Below are 17,626 nucleotides of genomic sequence, written 5' to 3'. Positions count from 1 at the left end.
ATGAAGATCTACCTATTTTTGGAGGAGGAAAGGGTGCTGGTGGCACCCCCTTGCTCTGGCACCCAGGGCAGCTGCCCCCTCTGCCCCCCTAGATCCGGCCCTGCCAAAGCATAATTATTAATTGGCAACAGAGACCAAGATACTCGATAAGGCGTTAAGTGAGATGGATGTCAGTGACTTGCATGCAGTGATAGAAATCATGCTTATTCAGAAGGCTGGATAGAGTTGCAAAATATTTATGGAATGAGATGTACTAGAATTCGAAGGATGTTGTATGTTTTCTTCTGCCTTTCTGCAAATAGAAATGATTTGGTTCACATTGATTTGGCAAAAGCTTTAATGAGTGCCAAAGAGAAAGTGCACAGACAAGTGCCAGAAGGATCTCAAAGCAGCAACTGGAGCATGCCAGGCAGAGGCTTAGAAGATCAAGTTAAAGCTTCTGTCAAGGGTGTAGACTTCCTTCCATGGCTTTGCTTTGGCAATCTCCCTCGCTGTTGGTTTGAGGGTTTTTTTTTGGGGGGGGGGGGAGGGTTGTTTATAGTTATTAAATATTTGGTGCTGAATAAAGGATTAGAATCAGGGTTGCCATTTCAAATTTCGATGGGGGAGGAATGTAGGGGAAGGCTCACAGCAAGTTTCAAAGGTCTACTCTTTGATATATCAGATGAGAATTGTTCAAAACAACATGCAGATCATTTGTAAAGATACCTTAGAATAATTTTAAAATGGAAGTGTTCCTAAGGAATAATCACGTAAGGCCTGAAATGGGGAAGGAATGACTATGCCATCCCCCTTTGTATTAGAATGCTGTTAATACTGAGCAACACTGGAAATTATAGTCCTAAGAGCTGCCAGATAGGGTTGCCAACTCCAGCTTGGGAATTTTTTGAAGGTTTGAGGTGGTGCTTGGGGAGGGCAGAGTTTAAGGAGGGGATGGAGCTCAGCAGATGTGATACCATTTCATCCAGGGGAACAGATCTCTGCAGTCTGGTGGTCAGCTGTAATTCTAGGAGAACTCCAGCCCCCATCTGGAACTTGGCAACTCGCCATAGGAGTTTCTTAAATTTTAGCTGTTTTGAATGTTCACTGTGCTGATCTTGTATATTGTTGAGTTTCATGTAAGCACTGTCATGAAACAGACTTACCTCTTGTGTCTTAGCTTTCTAAACTAATTCACACAAATTCCCCTCCTCTATGCATGTGTGTATGTGATTTTTGTTTTGGCTCCAATATACTAAGGAAACTCTGAATGAGCGCAGTACATTTAGAACATAAGAACATAAGAGAAGCCATGTTGGATCAGGCCAATGGCCCATCCAGTCCAACACTCTGTGTCACACAGTGGCCAAAAAAACAGGCGCCATCAGGAGGTCTATCAGTGGGGCCAGGACACTAGAAGCCCTCCCACTCTGCTCCCCCCAAGCACCAAGAATACAGAGTATCACTGCCCCAGACAGAGAGTTCCAATAATATGCTGTGGCTAATAGCCACTGATGGACCTGCTCCATATGTTTATCCAATCCCCTCTTGAAGCCATCTATGCTGGTAGCCGTCACCACCTCATGTGGCAGTGAATTCCATGTGTTAATCACCCGTTGGGTGAAGAAGTACTTTCTTTTATCAGTTTAGCCTGGAGAGAGATGACTGAAATATGATCACCATCTTCAGGTACTTGAAGGGCTGTCATACAGAGGTTGGTGCAGAGTTGTATTCTATGGCCCCAGAAGGTTGGGCCAGAACCAGTGGATTGAAATTAAATCAAAAGAGTTTCTAGCTAAACATTTGGAAGAACTTCCTGACAGAGTGGTTCTTCAGTGGAACAGGCTTCCTTGGGAGGTGGTGGGCTCTCCTTCCTTGGAAGTTTTTAAACAGAGACTTGATGGCTATCTGACAGCAATGGTGATCCTGTGAACTTAAGCAGATCATGAGAAGGAGGGCAGGAAGGGTTGTATCTCTGTTTATTTCTCATGGCTCCCAGCGTCAGCGTTAAGGGTTTTGCCGCTTGAGGCAGACCCCTGCACTGCACCCCCGCAAGTCCTGTTGGGAAAATAAATGTGTCACTAAAAGTGATGTCATCACATCAGGTGGCACACAAGAGGCTGCAGCACTGTTTTCTCTTAGACAATACCCTCTTTGGAGGCTTCCTTGGAAGCCTCTAAAGAGCACACTGTTTTAGTACCGCCTGGCCACTTTCAGGTTAAAAGCAGCCAAGCTGCACCTTCCCATTGCTTTCATCAGTGCAATGGGAAGGCGCTGCTTTGACTGCTTCCAACTAGGGGTGTGCATTCGGTTCGGCCGAACCGAATAGATCGCCGAATACCCCGATTCAGAAGTATACGGTGCTGTGTACTTCCGAATCCAATTATACAGCTCCCTGTATGCTTCCGAATCAATATTCGGAAGTATACAGAACTCAATGTAAAAGGCAGGGAAGGAGCTTCTGCAGCCTCAGGGAAGCTGCTTGCTCCTTTCCCGCCTTTGGAAGCCTTTTCCTGCCTCTCCCATAGCCTCCCTGGGATCAGGGAGGGAGGGGGAGGGAGAGAGGAGCCCCAGCTGCCAATCCAAAGCATGCCCTTGCAAAATGCATTGCAAATGCATGCTTTGCAGGGCCATTGTGTAGTTGATGGCTGGGCTAATCCCCCAGCCATCAGCAACATTGTTGTTCCTTTGTTTATTTGGGTATCCAAGTAAACACTGTTCTCTGGCCAATCACAGAGCAGTGGAGTCCGCCTGGCTGGACTCCATTCCATTGCTGCTGTCTTGATGTGTGAGAGAGATTGTGCTGTGCTGGCTCTTGGCCTCAGCTGCTGCTGCTCTCTCTCAGCCTTGCCTGACCTGCCTGGAGAAGACATCTAAGGTAAGACAGTCCTGGGGTTCTTGTTTTTATTTTAGTTAGGATAAAAGTAAAAGGACTTTTTAAGACTCAGAGTCCCTTTACTTATCCAGATTTAGGTGGGTGGATAGCTTCTTTGGGGTTAGGTTTAGGCTTAGGGGGTTCTGCTGGGGGTGGGGGGGTGGGGGTCTGGGGTGGGGGGGTTGCCAATTTGCCTATATCTTACTTTAGTGAGAGGACTTTTAAAAGTGCAGTGTCCTTTTCCTTTTCTGATTTGGGTGGCTTGGATTTCTTGGGGTTAGGGTGAAGGGTTTTTTTTGTTAAGTTCCTATATTGTTAAAAGTAATTTTTTTAATGTTTTAAAAGGATTCTGTGTTTCATTTGTTGCTGCTGTGTTGTGCTGCTGTTGTCCCTTTTCTCTCCTGGTTCTGGTTCTTGGGGGCGGGGGGGCTAGTTCAGTTTTTTAACAGTTGAGTTTGTTGGCCTTTTCTCAGTGATTTGTTTGGATCTGTTGCTGTTGGTTTCACATCCTGTCCTTTTGTCCCTTTTCCTGGTTCTGGTTTTTTTTTTGTGTGTGTGGGGGGGTTAAAAGTTAAGTTTCTTTCTGTCATGTTTTGGTTTTTTTAATTACTACCTCTGGTTGGTGTGAGGGGGTTGGTGTGTGGGCTGTGTGGGGTGGGTCACTTTCATGTTTTTATAGAGCTATTTTTGGAGTCTGAGGGTGCTTTCGGTTTGGCTAGGTCCGCTAAATAGGCTGCCCCACTAATAAAAGTGTTTTTAGGGATTGAGTTTTTTGAAATTTATAAAAAAATTAATCATTTAGGGCTTTATCTTCTTTCAAAATTTAATTAGGCCAGGTAGGGGCAATTTAAAAAGAGTTTAGGTTTCTCATAAAAGGCAGCGTGACTACTAGGCCACATTAGGCTCCCTTTTAAAGAGACTAGGGTTGCAGTACATCTTGCTTTCAGCTGGTGCATCCTTAGATTTCCATAGGGTAAACCACAGCTTCTCTCTAGTTATAGGGGACACCTGATTTCTAGTTTGCAAGGAAATCAGGTTTGTCCCAGGATCTAGTTAGGAGAAGTTTAACTAGGAGGATATAACAAGGATTGCCTTCATCTCAAGGTAGGCTTTTAAAAACTGTAGCCAGGTGGAGGCAGGATTACCTAGTCTCCTAAACTTTACCAGACTACTACCCCAACCCAAAGAAGGACAGGTTAGTGACCAAAAAACAAACAAACAAGTTTTGGTGGGAGGGCTTTTAAAAAGAAGTCAGGGCACCTATTGGTTCAGGGTATAGTGTAAAGAGTTAGGTTTGTAAAAAAACCCACTCTCAGTTCAGGTTGTGTAAGACTGGAAAAGGGTGACATGAGTGACAGGCAGCAGAAGAGGGGCCCTGGGGGCAAGGCCAAAGAGAAGTCTAGAGGGGTGGAGGGAAAGGGGGAGGATATACCGTATTTTGCCATTGATTTCAATGACCCACAGGGTATAATGGGGCCGTATATTCGGAAATATATGGTATTCTGAATATTTTGGCCCCGTATATTTCTGAATCTGATTAATTCCAAATAATTTTTTTTTGCACACTCCTACTTCCAACCCAAAAGTTGCCAGGCAGCACTAAAACAGTGCGTTCTTTGGAGGCTTCCTTGGAGCCTCTGAAGAGCGTTCTGCTCTGTGTAGCACTCCTCTGAGCCTGCCTTCAAGGCGAGCTCTGCAGGGGCAATGGGGAGTAAGGGGGCACCTGGTGGTATCCCCAAGGCAGAGTGCCGCTCTAGGCAGTCGTTGACCCCGCCTATTCCCACACGCCAGCCCTGGTGGCCCTTTCTTACATGCCCTGAGAAATGCTGTTCACCACTTTGGGGTCAGTCAGCAATTTTTCTCCAGGCCAGTTTGGCCAGAAATCCAGGAGATTTTTTTTTGCCATCTTCTGGGAGTGGAGCAGGGGTCACTGGTGATGTATGTGTGGGGGGAAGGTATTTGTAAATTTTCTGTCTTGTGCAGGGGTTGGACTAGATGACCCTGGTGGTCTCTTCCAACCCGATGACTCTGTATTAACACAGCCTACCCCAAAGGAAGTTCTCAGATTCACAACATTTTAACTGAAGGCTAAGGAGAAGAAAAAAGCCAAAGGATGGGGAGGGGAGGGAGTGCTGAGCATTCCAAATTAACGTCATTCTATCAACTTATTCCCTGCTTCATCAAGCCCAAATGCTAGATGTTAAGTAAGGCAAGGTTTATACCCTGAAGAAAATGAGGGCCAAATCAGATGCACCCATTTCTGCAGCCCTTTCATATTTTCATAAAACATAATCATTAGGTGATAATGGCCCAATTTTTATCAGAATTGCAGTGGTGGTGGGGAATCCCTACATCATTTTCCTGACCTGAAATGGTCCCAGAGAACTGCAGTTAGCCCCGTTGGGGAAATTCACAGGGACCTTTGCCAACATACACATGTTTTCACAGTAGGGTGAATAATGGACTCAGGGCTGTTTTGCAACTGTACATTTCTGTAGTTCAACCCAGGGCTATTGTGAACAAGTGTCTGTGAGTGTCTGGAGGGAAGCTGTCAAACCTGACTCCTCTTGCATGGTAGTCCCAATACGCACACTTGATAATTTAAACAAACAAACAAACTTGGGGAGCTGTGGAAATGAGCACATCTGATTTGGCCCTTGGAAGGAGAGAAGTGATAGGATGCATTACATCACTGCAAACTGCACTATTGAAAATTATAGTGGAGCTTTCATATTCTGACGAGAGTAGCAGAATAATCTACAAAGGTCAGCACAAATGGGATATCAGTTAAATCCCCCCGTCTTTTTGCGCTGATGCCTTTCATGAGAAGGGGAAGCAACCATTTAGAGCAGTTCTGGATCAACAGTCTCCTCTCCTCAGGGCAATGTAAACATTTTGCTCATTGCTGGAGGTTATAGTAAGTTAATCCTCCAAAGCAAACTATACGGTTAGATTTCTCAGGAGCAATATAAAGTGGGTTGAACTGCTGAAATGTACAGTTGCAAAAATCCCCATTCCCTCAGAGGTAATTTGGAAAAACAAATTGAAACAGGCTCTTTTTCTTCAGCTGAAGATTCATAGCAAAGCCTAGAGTCTATTTCAAAGAAAGAAAAATAAAGGATCCATGTTTGAACATAGACATGATGTGACTATGGTGGAAACTAGGGTTGCCAGGTCTATATTGGAAAATACCTGGAGACTTTGGGGTGGATGCAGGAGAGGGCAGGGTTTGGGGAAGGGTGGGGCCTCAGCATGGTACAATGCCATAGAGTCCATCTTTAAGCAGCCATTTTCTCCAGGGAAACTGATCTCTGTCAGCTGGCAATCAGTTGTAAAAGCAGAAGATTTAACTACTAGCAATTTTCATGTCTTCTCATAGACGGCTGGACTTTAGCCACTTGAGTTATGAACTTTATCACTTTAGAGACTTTCATGTAATGAACTGAACTAAGTCTTTATATTGGTAACTATTTAACAATATATAAAGACGACAACTTGTGACTCAAGTAGTTTATTCAGTTGTGAATTACTGTGACACAGTCGTATTTGTGTTGTTTCCCACCTGGAGGCTGGCAACCCTAGTGGAAACTCACCACCATACAGGCACATGGTAGTTGTAGAAAAAGTTTGCGTTGGGAGACTGCAGCCTATGGCTAGTTGGTTAGAAAGGAACTTATGAAGGGGAATAGGTAAAGGGCTCCCTTGAAGTGTTCAGAAGCTGCACCTACTGCAGAATGAAATAAAAGTTTGAGTCCAGCAGGACCTTTAAGACTGATAAAGTTTAATTCTGGATTTACATTTTTGTGTTCATGTACACTGAATCTAGTGTAGAGTGGTGTGGCTAGACTGCTGGTCAGGGCCAGCTACTGGGAGCAAATGTTCCCAATACTACAGCAAATATACTGGCTACCAATCTGCTCCTGAGCCCGATTCAATATGTTGTTTTTGTCCTTTAAAGTTATACGTAAGTTGGAAATGGGGTATCTTCTCCCATATGTTCCTCCCTGGAAATTAAGATTGTGGGGAGATGACCTCCTATCTGCCCCATCAATAAAAGACGCGTGTTTGGTAGGTACACAAGAGAGGGCCTTTTATGTGGCAGCCCCACAATTATGGAACAGCCTCCTGAAGGAGGTGCCCCTGGCTCAGGGCCAGATCTACATATTTTTGAGGGGGGGGCAAAACCAAAAAAAAAAATGGTGCCCCCACTAAAAAATGGGAGGCAGGTGATCTCCCTCCCCATGTAAATACCCCGTGGGGTGTTTATATGGGGAGGGAAGCCAGGAGACTTGCCTTTGCCACCTCCCCGCCTTGCAGGGAGAGGGCAAAAGCAAGCGATTGGCCTCCCCCTCCCCATTTAAACACCCCGTGGGGTGTTTACATGGGGTGGGAAGTCTAGGGGCTGTCTTTGCCCTCTCCCCACTTCGCTTCACTTCTCCCCTCCATTGGGAAGGGAGGAAGATCGGAAGCTGGAGGCTCTTTTCCCCGCCTCTCTGCCTTGCAGAGAGGAGGTAAAAGGAGCCGATCTAAGACCCCGCCAGCCTCTCTGGAAGGTGGGGAGGTGGGAAACCAGCCCCGCACCCCAGATCTACCTCCCTATTTGCTGGCTTGCTCCACCCACCCAATTTGGCACCCCTCTCAGATGGTGCCAGGGGCAAGCTACCCCCACTGCCCCCCTAGATCCGGCTCTGGGCCCTGGCTCACTGTTAATCTTCAGGAAGCAGTTGAAGACAGTTTTATTTAGAATTGCATTTGAATGATTCAGATCAATTTCCCATCACTCTCCCGCCACTCTTTATGCCACTCTCACGCTCCTCTTCTCAGTGGGGCTTCTGTCTGATTTCACACTATCTGCCTCAGGGCTGTAACTAGCTTCGGCTTTTTCACACGGCAAACAGAATTCTCTTAAAAGCAGTTTTTGTTGCCGCACAAAAAAAACCAAAGCTAGTTGAAGCCCCAGGGTAGACAGTGTGAAATTGGATGGAAGCCCTGCTGAGGAGCGAGAGAGCGGCGTAAGGCGAGTGGGAAATCGGTCTCAGTTTTTATGACTGGCAATCTAATTAGAGTTTTTCAACTGTGATTTTTATGGGTTTTATAATAGTTGTTTTTATTGTGTTTTATAATGTTTCATTTGTTTTAAATAAATAAATATAATTGACACATTTCTTTTTGTTCCCCTCTCTGTCCCATCCTGGTGTCTGACAATTCCCATGCTTTTCTACATCTTGTTGCTGAACTTGTCCATTCTGCATGCTAATAACTGAGAACAGAAACTGGGGGTGGAGGGTACTTTTGTAGAAACTGGGTCAGACTGACCCTCCAAACAGCCCCATCTTACACCTCAGCTTCAAAGGGTTTAGGCTGCTGACTGAGCATTACACTGACATAATCTCAACGTTACTCTGGTGTAATTTGGATTATGCCAGCATACCCAGAGATACATTTATATATTTATTTTATTTACTTTGTTGATATCCCACTCCTAAATCCTAGTCCATCACTAACCACTTCCTCACACTGATGGCTTGCCCTGCCAGTGCCACACAAGTGCCATGCGAGCATGATCTGTGCCACATGTGCTGGGGCCTTAAAATGGGGTGCCCCTTCTCTACAAATCCTTCCTCATATGGATACCTGCATACCTTTTCCCTTCATGAAGATCAAACCACAGTGAAAGTCTGAGAGGCACATGATGGCAGTAACATTATTATAGTGAAGCCCATATCACACTGGTCAGTGTCTGAATGGGAGACTGGCCTGGCATTCCATGTAAGCTGAGCTGAGGTCTCAGAAACAAGAACAAGATGTAACTGCAATAAATAAATAATAAGAACAATATAAAAACTGATGCCGGACTGGCCCAAAGCTTCCTGGGTAAGTGTAAGCTGCTTTGTAGGTCGTTATGTGGAAAACTTTGGTATTAATAGTTGAATGAACAGGCCCGCTTCACACACAGTTAAATCCTTTGTGCTGTTAATGGAATGCTGGAAGCATTGAGTAAAAAAGTGATTATTTATGCAACACTAGCCATTAAATTTAAACCTGATTGACTCTTAGCATGAATTGCTGCTACTTAGTATGATTGCTCCTGGTCAAATATTATCTTTGCCATGCTGTCACATCCATGGGACATTTGGTATGGAAAATTTAATAACGGATGAATCAGGCCCTTATAGTAACATAACTGGTAGATTGAACCTAGCCCTACTTGGGATCAAACTCTAAAAACAGCCTGGACACTATACATCTCCTGGGGAGCCTTCATGCATATGATCTGGCAAGTTAGGCTTGTAAGGTCTGCCAGTGTGGCTTTGATCTAGATTCCATTTTCTCACAAGGTGAGATTATCATTTGCCAGGGACAAACCTTCCTCTGTAGTGACCTCAGAACTTTGGACTGCTTTCCCTTAAGAAACTTGTTTGTCTTCTTTCTCAGCTTATTTTCAGAAATAAATTAAAATGTACTACTTCTGGCAGGTGTTTGGAATTGAGATTGGTCTTACAATTGCTTTATTATTTTGACTTGTTTGTTTTAATTGCTTTTTAAAAATAAACTCAATTTCTTAATTATTAGGTTCACGCAAATACATTAATCCATTTTGTTCTGAAACCTTCCATTAATCATCCATCAAGGTCAGTATCGTCTCCTTAGACTGACAAAAGCTCTCCACAGCAGCAGTTAGAGATCTTTCACATCACCTACCACCTGATCCTTTTAGCAGGATGCTGGGGATTGAACCTCAGATCTTCTGCATGCCATGAAGATGCTGTACTGTTCAGCCCCAGCCCCTCTCCACCACCTAATACTGTATAATACAATTAACACACACAACACAGAAGCAGTAGCAAGATGTACCCAGAGTTTTCACTATTTTTTTAAAAAAATACCAAGAATCTGGCAGAAATTCTTTGCTATGCCTCTCTGAAGTTTGGGGAACAGTTTCTGAAACTGTGGTAGGTGCAATGCCGGATTAAACCCTGTGGAGGCCCCTAGGCAGTCGAAATCTTGGAGGCCCCCTTGCAAATTGTCTCAGAGTCTGAGCACCCACCCCACTGCCCATGGCCCCCACTGCAGCCTGCAGGAACTTTCTCAAGAGCCCCTTTTACTAAGCTGCAGGGGAGAGACAGAGAGAGGCAAACTTGGCAACAATGCCAGCAGCAGCCGCGCCAGGGAAGTTGGGCAAAGAGCAGCCCAGTTGCTGGCTGCGCATGCAGGTAGGAGGGCTGCAAGCAGGGGGGAAACTGGGTTGGGGGAAGCTGGCCTGGGACCCCTAAAGGTATGGCCTACTTGGTTTAATTGTTAATCCGGCTCTGGGTAGGTGAGAGGTGGGACTTAATTGCTTCAGTCTAGGCATATGAACTGAAGCAGGAGTCAGACAGCTGTAGAAACTGAGGATCCAGACAAATAATTTGGTAAATTTCAAATTATTTTGGGACCAAAACTACCGTAACTCGTTCATTCCTGTCTGTACTATGATTTTCCTATAAAAGATTAAATAAATAAACTCCAGGAAAAGGTGTAATTTTTTTAAAGTACCTGTTCTTCAGATGTAATTATTTGAGCTGGAGTTACTATCTTTTCACATGGATAATGATTTTTTAGTTGTCTGCATAGAACAGGTTTCTGTTCGAGAAACCCAAGCTTGTAATCTGAGGCAATATGTATGTTGTCTACCCAGGACAAGGGGATTTGCAGCCTTGGTTCCTCTCGCATGGCAACATTCATTTGCTAATTACCTCAGCCAGACAATGACTTCTTGTAGGCTGATCACCAAATCACCTGTGACCTACAATGACCAGACTGTCCTTAACCCCTTGAACTCACATTTTCCTGAAATAGTACTCGTCATTGTGAACCCAGCCGCATCTTGCCTCTCATATGACAATCATGTGCAGGAACCTTCTCATTACTAACTAATTTATAAAGAAGGCAGCATCCAGACCCTTCTAATAATGGCAGTGGGGGACAGAAATGGTAGCAAGTAGCAACATTCTGGGCATTCATCATCAATAGAAGCCTGGCAAACTCTATTTCTCAAAAGGGCAAAATTGTCCTCTGAATGCCAGTGGCAAAGTGTAGGCAGGTTGGCAATTCAAATGAGAGGCACAAGTCTCCAGAGGATCATACTGCTAAAATCAGAAGATTGTGTGTGTGTGCATGCATGCCTTTTTTTTCAGAAGCTGAATGCCCCTGCATTTTCTGTGAATTGTTGCCTCTTCTCTGCTTACACTGCAACCTTTCCACAAACCACATAGAAATCCCAGGCCTATTTTATCTATTGCTAGCAAAACTGTGGACATTTAAGCACAGATCCATTTCTGGCTGCTACTTCAAAACCTCTTTTCTCAGTCTCCAATTGGTTAAAGTGCCTAAAAGAAGAACATCTACATTTACCTGCTCTGACTACAGCCATATTCCTCTTCTTTCACTTCAGGTCTCTGGTTCCTGCAAGAGTTTCTTAACAATATTATGGTGTATTGGAGACTGCAAACTTTGTCCCAAGAATTGAACAAAACTGTTTTGTGTCCAGACTTTTCTAATAATTGGGATGTTTTGCACTATGTGTGTAGCAAAATTTAGCTTTCTAATTGCTAAAAAAAGTACATTAGCAATGCTGAAGACATCCAACAATGAATGGTGCTCAGGTGCATGTGCATACAGAGAGAGAGAGAGAGAGAGATTCATTATGTCACACTTTTTGTGTTCCAGATGTGTTAATGCTCAGGAACCTGAACTGAACTGATATCAAAGAGCAGTGAGGCATGCTAAAGGCAGAAAGGAATGCAGGGCAGCTCTGCTGTCGATCCACCCCAAGATAGATTCAAAGAAGGATAAAGGACCTCAGAGCTAAGTTGTAAGCCAAATTGCCCTCAAAAGCAGCTGGGGAATTAATAGGTAGGCAACTATGGCTCAAAAGGGATCAAGAATCTATGTATACAGGATACTGCTTCCAGAAATTCGTACTAAATTGACGGAGGACACTAATTAAGTAAAATAAGTATGCTTTTATTACAGAAAACTATAGAACACACATACAAGGTAATGGATACATACAACACACATACAGACCTAAGAAAACAGATATGAAATTGATAGAGGGATAACACAAGGGTAACATAGACAGGGTATACTACCTGGTCCTAATGGACTTTAGGGTTCAGTTCCAATTAGAAGATGCAGACATGCACTGCTACATGCCATATCTGTGAGCCCCCCATCTGGTTCCATGTGCTCAGCTTAAAGAGAGAGAGAGATGAAACTTTCTCTCTTGTTATATTATTTTTAGAAAAGAAAAGGTCCTCCCCAAAAAGGGGCTGACTTGTGATGTGGGCAATGTTGAGTCTTTTCTGGGTACCTGATTGGGTGCCCACCTCAGGCCAATGAGCAGAACTGACTCTGGTCACCTGAATGGATCTCCAGGTAACAATAGATAGTGCTGGTTTAGTAATGTCCGCCCTTAGATTACAATGGGTCAGGATGCAGTTGATGGTTTGGGCGGTTTAGCAAAGATACCCCTGAGAAGAGGCAAGCATAGAGAACAAAGAATTTGTCTAGGCATCAGACATTACCATAGCATTAGACAAAGAAAAGCTGAGTTGATGCAAAGAGCCAGGGAGGTGGCTGATTAATCAGTAGCTGAGGATTAGGGTGTGAACAATACTTACCAGCAGTCTCCATTGTTATTATGCACTCTGTTTGAGCGGGGAAGAGGGCCATGTCCAGAGGGTGCCTTTTAGTGGGGATCAGAACAAGCTCTCTACTGGGTCTACTCTATTTTGAATGGAGTATTTTCTTGGCCTGTTTCTGATCAGACTCCATTTTGTTTCCAGGAACAGGAGCCCCACTTTCTCTTTAGCTATTGGGGTGCTCCGTATGAACAGGCAGGGTCTCTTGGTTACAAAGTCCTTTCAGATAATTTGATCTCATTATAAACTAATGACCCAGCCCTGCCCCCCCCAAGCCTCCCCCCCTCAAATAATGGGCTGATTCCAGCGATTTACACAATTATCTAAATGTCTGAACAGGAAGATTCCTGTCCTTCCATAGTCATGTCATAGATCTAACTTCTCAATCTCCCCAAGGAAACATTTTTGCTACTTCCCATGCACAAAAGGAAAACTCCCCTCTATCACCTATACAAAGGAATTCTTTTCAGGCGAGCTCATCCTCAAAAGATTGCATTTTTATTATTCCCACATTTTATTATTCTCACATTCCAGTGCTAGCACCTTTTCCCCTTCTTATCTCAGGCAAAAAGGCACAAAAAGTTCCTCCTTCAGTCCCATTTTTTGTTGCTGATTTTGGGTTTAGTTCATTACTCCAGACTTATCTTTGGGCCTTGCTCTCTGTTTCTTCAGTCTCAGCTCTTCACATACCCACCCTCCACCCCTTCTTTTCAGGAACAGGCTCCCATGTCTCCCTCTTTTATAGGTTCATTCCCCCTTTTAGGCAGGCAGGTTCTCAACAAAATATTTCCATACTTGATTTGTTGTTTTGCATCCCCCTCATTCTGTGATTTTTATTTTGTTCTACCATATTGCATAAACTGATTTCTGTTTATAAAATAAAAAAAACACTTGATAAGAGTCCTCCCTCATTTTTCCAAGTATTAATCTGAATCTGGACCTTGGTATATACAGGCAAAGGATCCCAAGTACAGAAGTATCCAAAATACATGTGCTTCTTCCATGCTAGCAAGATGCCTTTGTATGTTACAGCCCTGACTTATGTAGACCTATTGGGTTGCACGTATATACAGGCTCATATTCTAGCTCTGTTTCTATTATTTTCTATTTGCCAACATTGATATGATTTTAAATAGTGTATGCTATCATAATTGCTAACTCTTGATTTAACCATTTTTAGTTTGTGCTGTATTCATATTTAGCACATCTTTGCCTGCCCTGCCACCCTCCCAACAGATTGAATACCCAATAAAATGGAAGTAGATGATGCAATTGAACTAGAGAATCTGATCAGTTTTGTGTTGTGCTCACTAGATAAATGGCAAACATCTATTCTCTCCCCTATTGCTTTTCATATGAATGACTGGATGAGTGTTAAATTGTCTTTTGCACCTAGAGGAATCTCTCAGGATTGGATTCCTTAAGCCTTGAAATATTTGTAGCACAAATATTTTGCAAAGACTGAAAATCAGTGGGAAATGACTGCACACTTGCAACACTTGTTTTGCTATGGGATTTGTTTATTCAGCTGGTGAAAGCAATTTTAAATTTAGCATTATTCTGTTTTATATGAAAAGGAACAAAAAAAATCTCAAAGGTATCACAAACCAACTTGCAATTGAAACAAAACATCACACAGGGCTTTGCTTCAGAATGCCATATCTGAGAATCATGAATGCAAGAGAGAAAAGGACAAAGTGCTTTGGGTTCTTCTTGAAGCAGTTATAATTTATAAATACCTAATGAAATCAGGATCTGTGCACAACTGTCAAAGGATACTAAATTCAATCAATTTATTTATTTTGCATGGTTTGTAAGTTGTTGATGATGTAACCTAGCAAAATTATTTGCTACTAAAGTCCCTTTTTAACTCAATGAGACAAATTAGTTGGGACTAGGTCTCTTTTCATTGCTTTCAGTGGGACTTTACTGTGATTAGATTTTAGGAATAGTCTCCTCACAACTAATATGTAATAAATAATAATTAAACCATACTACCAAATAGCTACCTGTTAGATTAAATTGGTTCATAGTACCTATGATAATGCCAGGGCTGTCCTACTGGTTAAGTTTTAGGTAGTAAGAATAGTATATTTTTGAACTGTATAGAATAGTATATTTTTGAACTGTATAGAATAGTATATATTTGAACCTATAGAGTGAGGTTCAAATAGTATATATTTGAACCTCACTCTGTAGGGAAGTTCATCTGTGTAAGCCCCATTGAAGTGAATGAAATCTCACTGGACTCCTAATCTAGAGAAGGCCTACTGAAGTCAAGGGAGTTGTTCCCCTGGAAAAACTGAACTGGAAGATCATAGTTATAGGAACACAAACAGTGTCACAAACCAGGCAATGTAGATCAAACACTGAACGAGTAAGCAGAATAAAATTCATGGTTTTCAAGGGAGTACAGAAAACATGCTGATTTACCTTTGCTTATCTGTTACAAAGCTTGATCCTAGTTCTGCACATGTAGACTTTAAAAAAAAAGCTGGCGACTTAATAATCAGTTTTGGGAGGAAAGGGAAGTAGGCCTGCCCACTCCTTCTCTGGACATTTTTTTTTTTTTACAAGGAGGATGTATGCATGGCCTCAGCTAGGAAACTAAGCACACAACAGCCATTTGTGTAGGTAATTCCTGGTTCTGCTGTGGGTATGTGCATATAGGTCCAGATGGGCCAAGGCAATTGAATAACTGGCAGTGCAGTCTCAAACAGAGTGACACCCTTCTAAGTCTGCTGCCTCTGTTTAGGACTGTAGTGTAAATCTGGCTTCCCTTCCTTTTGAATCTTGGGGAGGGGGGAAACAACATGATCTAGGCCATCCCTCCACTTTTGCTACAGTGGCTGTGACAGAACACATTTTCCATATATCAAAGAAAGGAAGATAGAGAAATAAACCTTGTTTAAAGCAGAATGTTGTACAATTCTTTTATGAAGCTCCCTTCTCACAGGCTCAGCACATGCAAAGTGCCATCATTTACCCCATAACTTAGTCATACACTAACTTTGCATTGATGCACAACTTTGTTGTTGTTGTTCAGTTGCACAGTCAATTCCAACTCTTTGCAACCCCCTTTGGGCAAAGTCACGCCAGGCCCTCCCGTCTTCCGCCATCCTCCGAAGTCTGCTCAAATCCTCCGAAGTCTGCACAACTATCCCCTCCCCAAAAGGTCCCGACTGTGGATCTGAGAAGCAGCTGACCCAGAGGTTCAAACTAGCAGCTTGGTCCACTTGCATCCCTGGAGGTCCTTGCCTGCAGGGGTACAGGCAGCCTGCAATTACATCATCGCCTCCTTGAAATCTGCAGGAATGTTAAGGCTGCATATAAACTTCCTACTACCCTGAAGATGGAAATCTGATATATTACTTCTTTCTTCGTTTAGGACATGCTGAATTAGACTACGAGGTGGGATTAGGTAATATACACAAATTTATAAAACTGCCTGCTAGTGCATCAGACTACTGGTCTGCCTAGTCCTGGTCCTGCCTATTCCCACTGGACAGTGTCTTTTCGGTGTCCTCGGGAGATAATCTTTTCCACATGTTACAGGAGATACTTTTACCTGGAGATGTCAGGAACTGAACCCTGAGCTCCAAAACATGCAAACCATATCCTCTACCACTGCACAATGGTCTCGCCATATAATTACAATACTGAAACACATCATGATTGCAATACAGTTAATGTATATGACATAAAACAGACTCTAGTGGCCCTGTCTTCCTTATGCTTGGGCAGTGAAGGCCTAGTCTATGATGGAGGTGATACTAGTCCCTGAGAATGACAAAAATGAAATAGGAAAGATGATCCTAGTGGAGAGAGTGTGCTCTTGAAAAGTGAAATGGAGTGACTTAAAAGTGTGCTTGCACTTTCTCATCCATTAATCTAATTATTACTGAGTGATCTTTCTGGGAACATGATGGCTTCAGTGCATTTGGCTCAGGTGAATGGGTGGGGCAAACTGGAATGGTCACAACAGAATGATCAACAGTAAATGATATAGCTAATGGACAGCTATCCCAGAAGATCCCTGAAGTTTAAAGGGTCTGAGAAGAGAAGTGCAAGCTTAAGAGGCAAAAGAAATGATTTACATAGAACTCCTATGCAAATATACTCCACCTGTGCTGCATTCTAGGAACAGTGCAAAGAACAGGATGGAATGAATAATTTCAGACCCTACAATATACATGGCTACATATTGCAAAATGAGGAATACCCCAGAGATGCCTGCCTACACTTTGTTTCCATTCTTCTTTGAAAAGGGTGATGCTTTGGGCACCTAGACTTGCTGCAAAGTTTCTGCAGTGGGCTCAGAAAAAAGGAAACCTTGACTCATAAAAAAGTTATGGGTGATCTTTCTTTTTACTCGGTGTGCGTCGCTCCAATAGCATCCCACAGATCTGTTGTCCAAAGATCCAAATATAACACTTTTCATAAGTAAGCACATTTGCCACCCAATACCTTTGAGAAACAAACTATAAACATGATCCAGGTTGATTTAGGTGCTTTTGATTTCAACTGAAAAGATTTAAGTACATGCTTAACTCTTGCATCTATATACCTACTATCTCTATTCTCCTCCGTCATCATCATCATCGTCATCCTCCTCCTCCTCAACATGTACGTCAAATGCTATTTGATGTCTATTCACTAACAATGAAACACTGACAACTTATATGAGCAAATTTTCTTTGTAACAAATATCCAAAATGAAAGAAACATTTAACACCTGGGGGGAAATAAGCTGATGAAGTCTTCAGTTTTGCTGTTTAAGACTCACCATCACTAGCTATGACACCTGCACAGAGGAGGCAAACTGTATGCGACAAAGAATAATCCAGAACACTTACTATAGAGTAACTCTATTTAAGCGAGAATGTTTTAGAGGAGATAGCAATAGCCTGTGACCAAGTTGGTCTGTTGTATTTGCTTTTCAATGTTAATGTAATATTGTATAATTTCAGTTTGAAATCTTTATGATTAAATGTTGAGGAATGATCCCTCCCTCCTCTCACCAGAGCACTACAGCATGCTTTGAGGCACAAGTTCCAGAGGGGACATGGCTCAGTGGCATCTGTTT

The sequence above is a fragment of the Heteronotia binoei genome, chromosome 1 (assembly GCF_032191835.1).
Source record: "Heteronotia binoei isolate CCM8104 ecotype False Entrance Well chromosome 1, APGP_CSIRO_Hbin_v1, whole genome shotgun sequence".
NCBI lineage: Eukaryota > Metazoa > Chordata > Lepidosauria > Squamata > Gekkonidae > Heteronotia > Heteronotia binoei.
The sequence above is the reverse complement of the archived record's forward strand: the minus strand, read 5'-3'. Positions refer to the sequence as shown.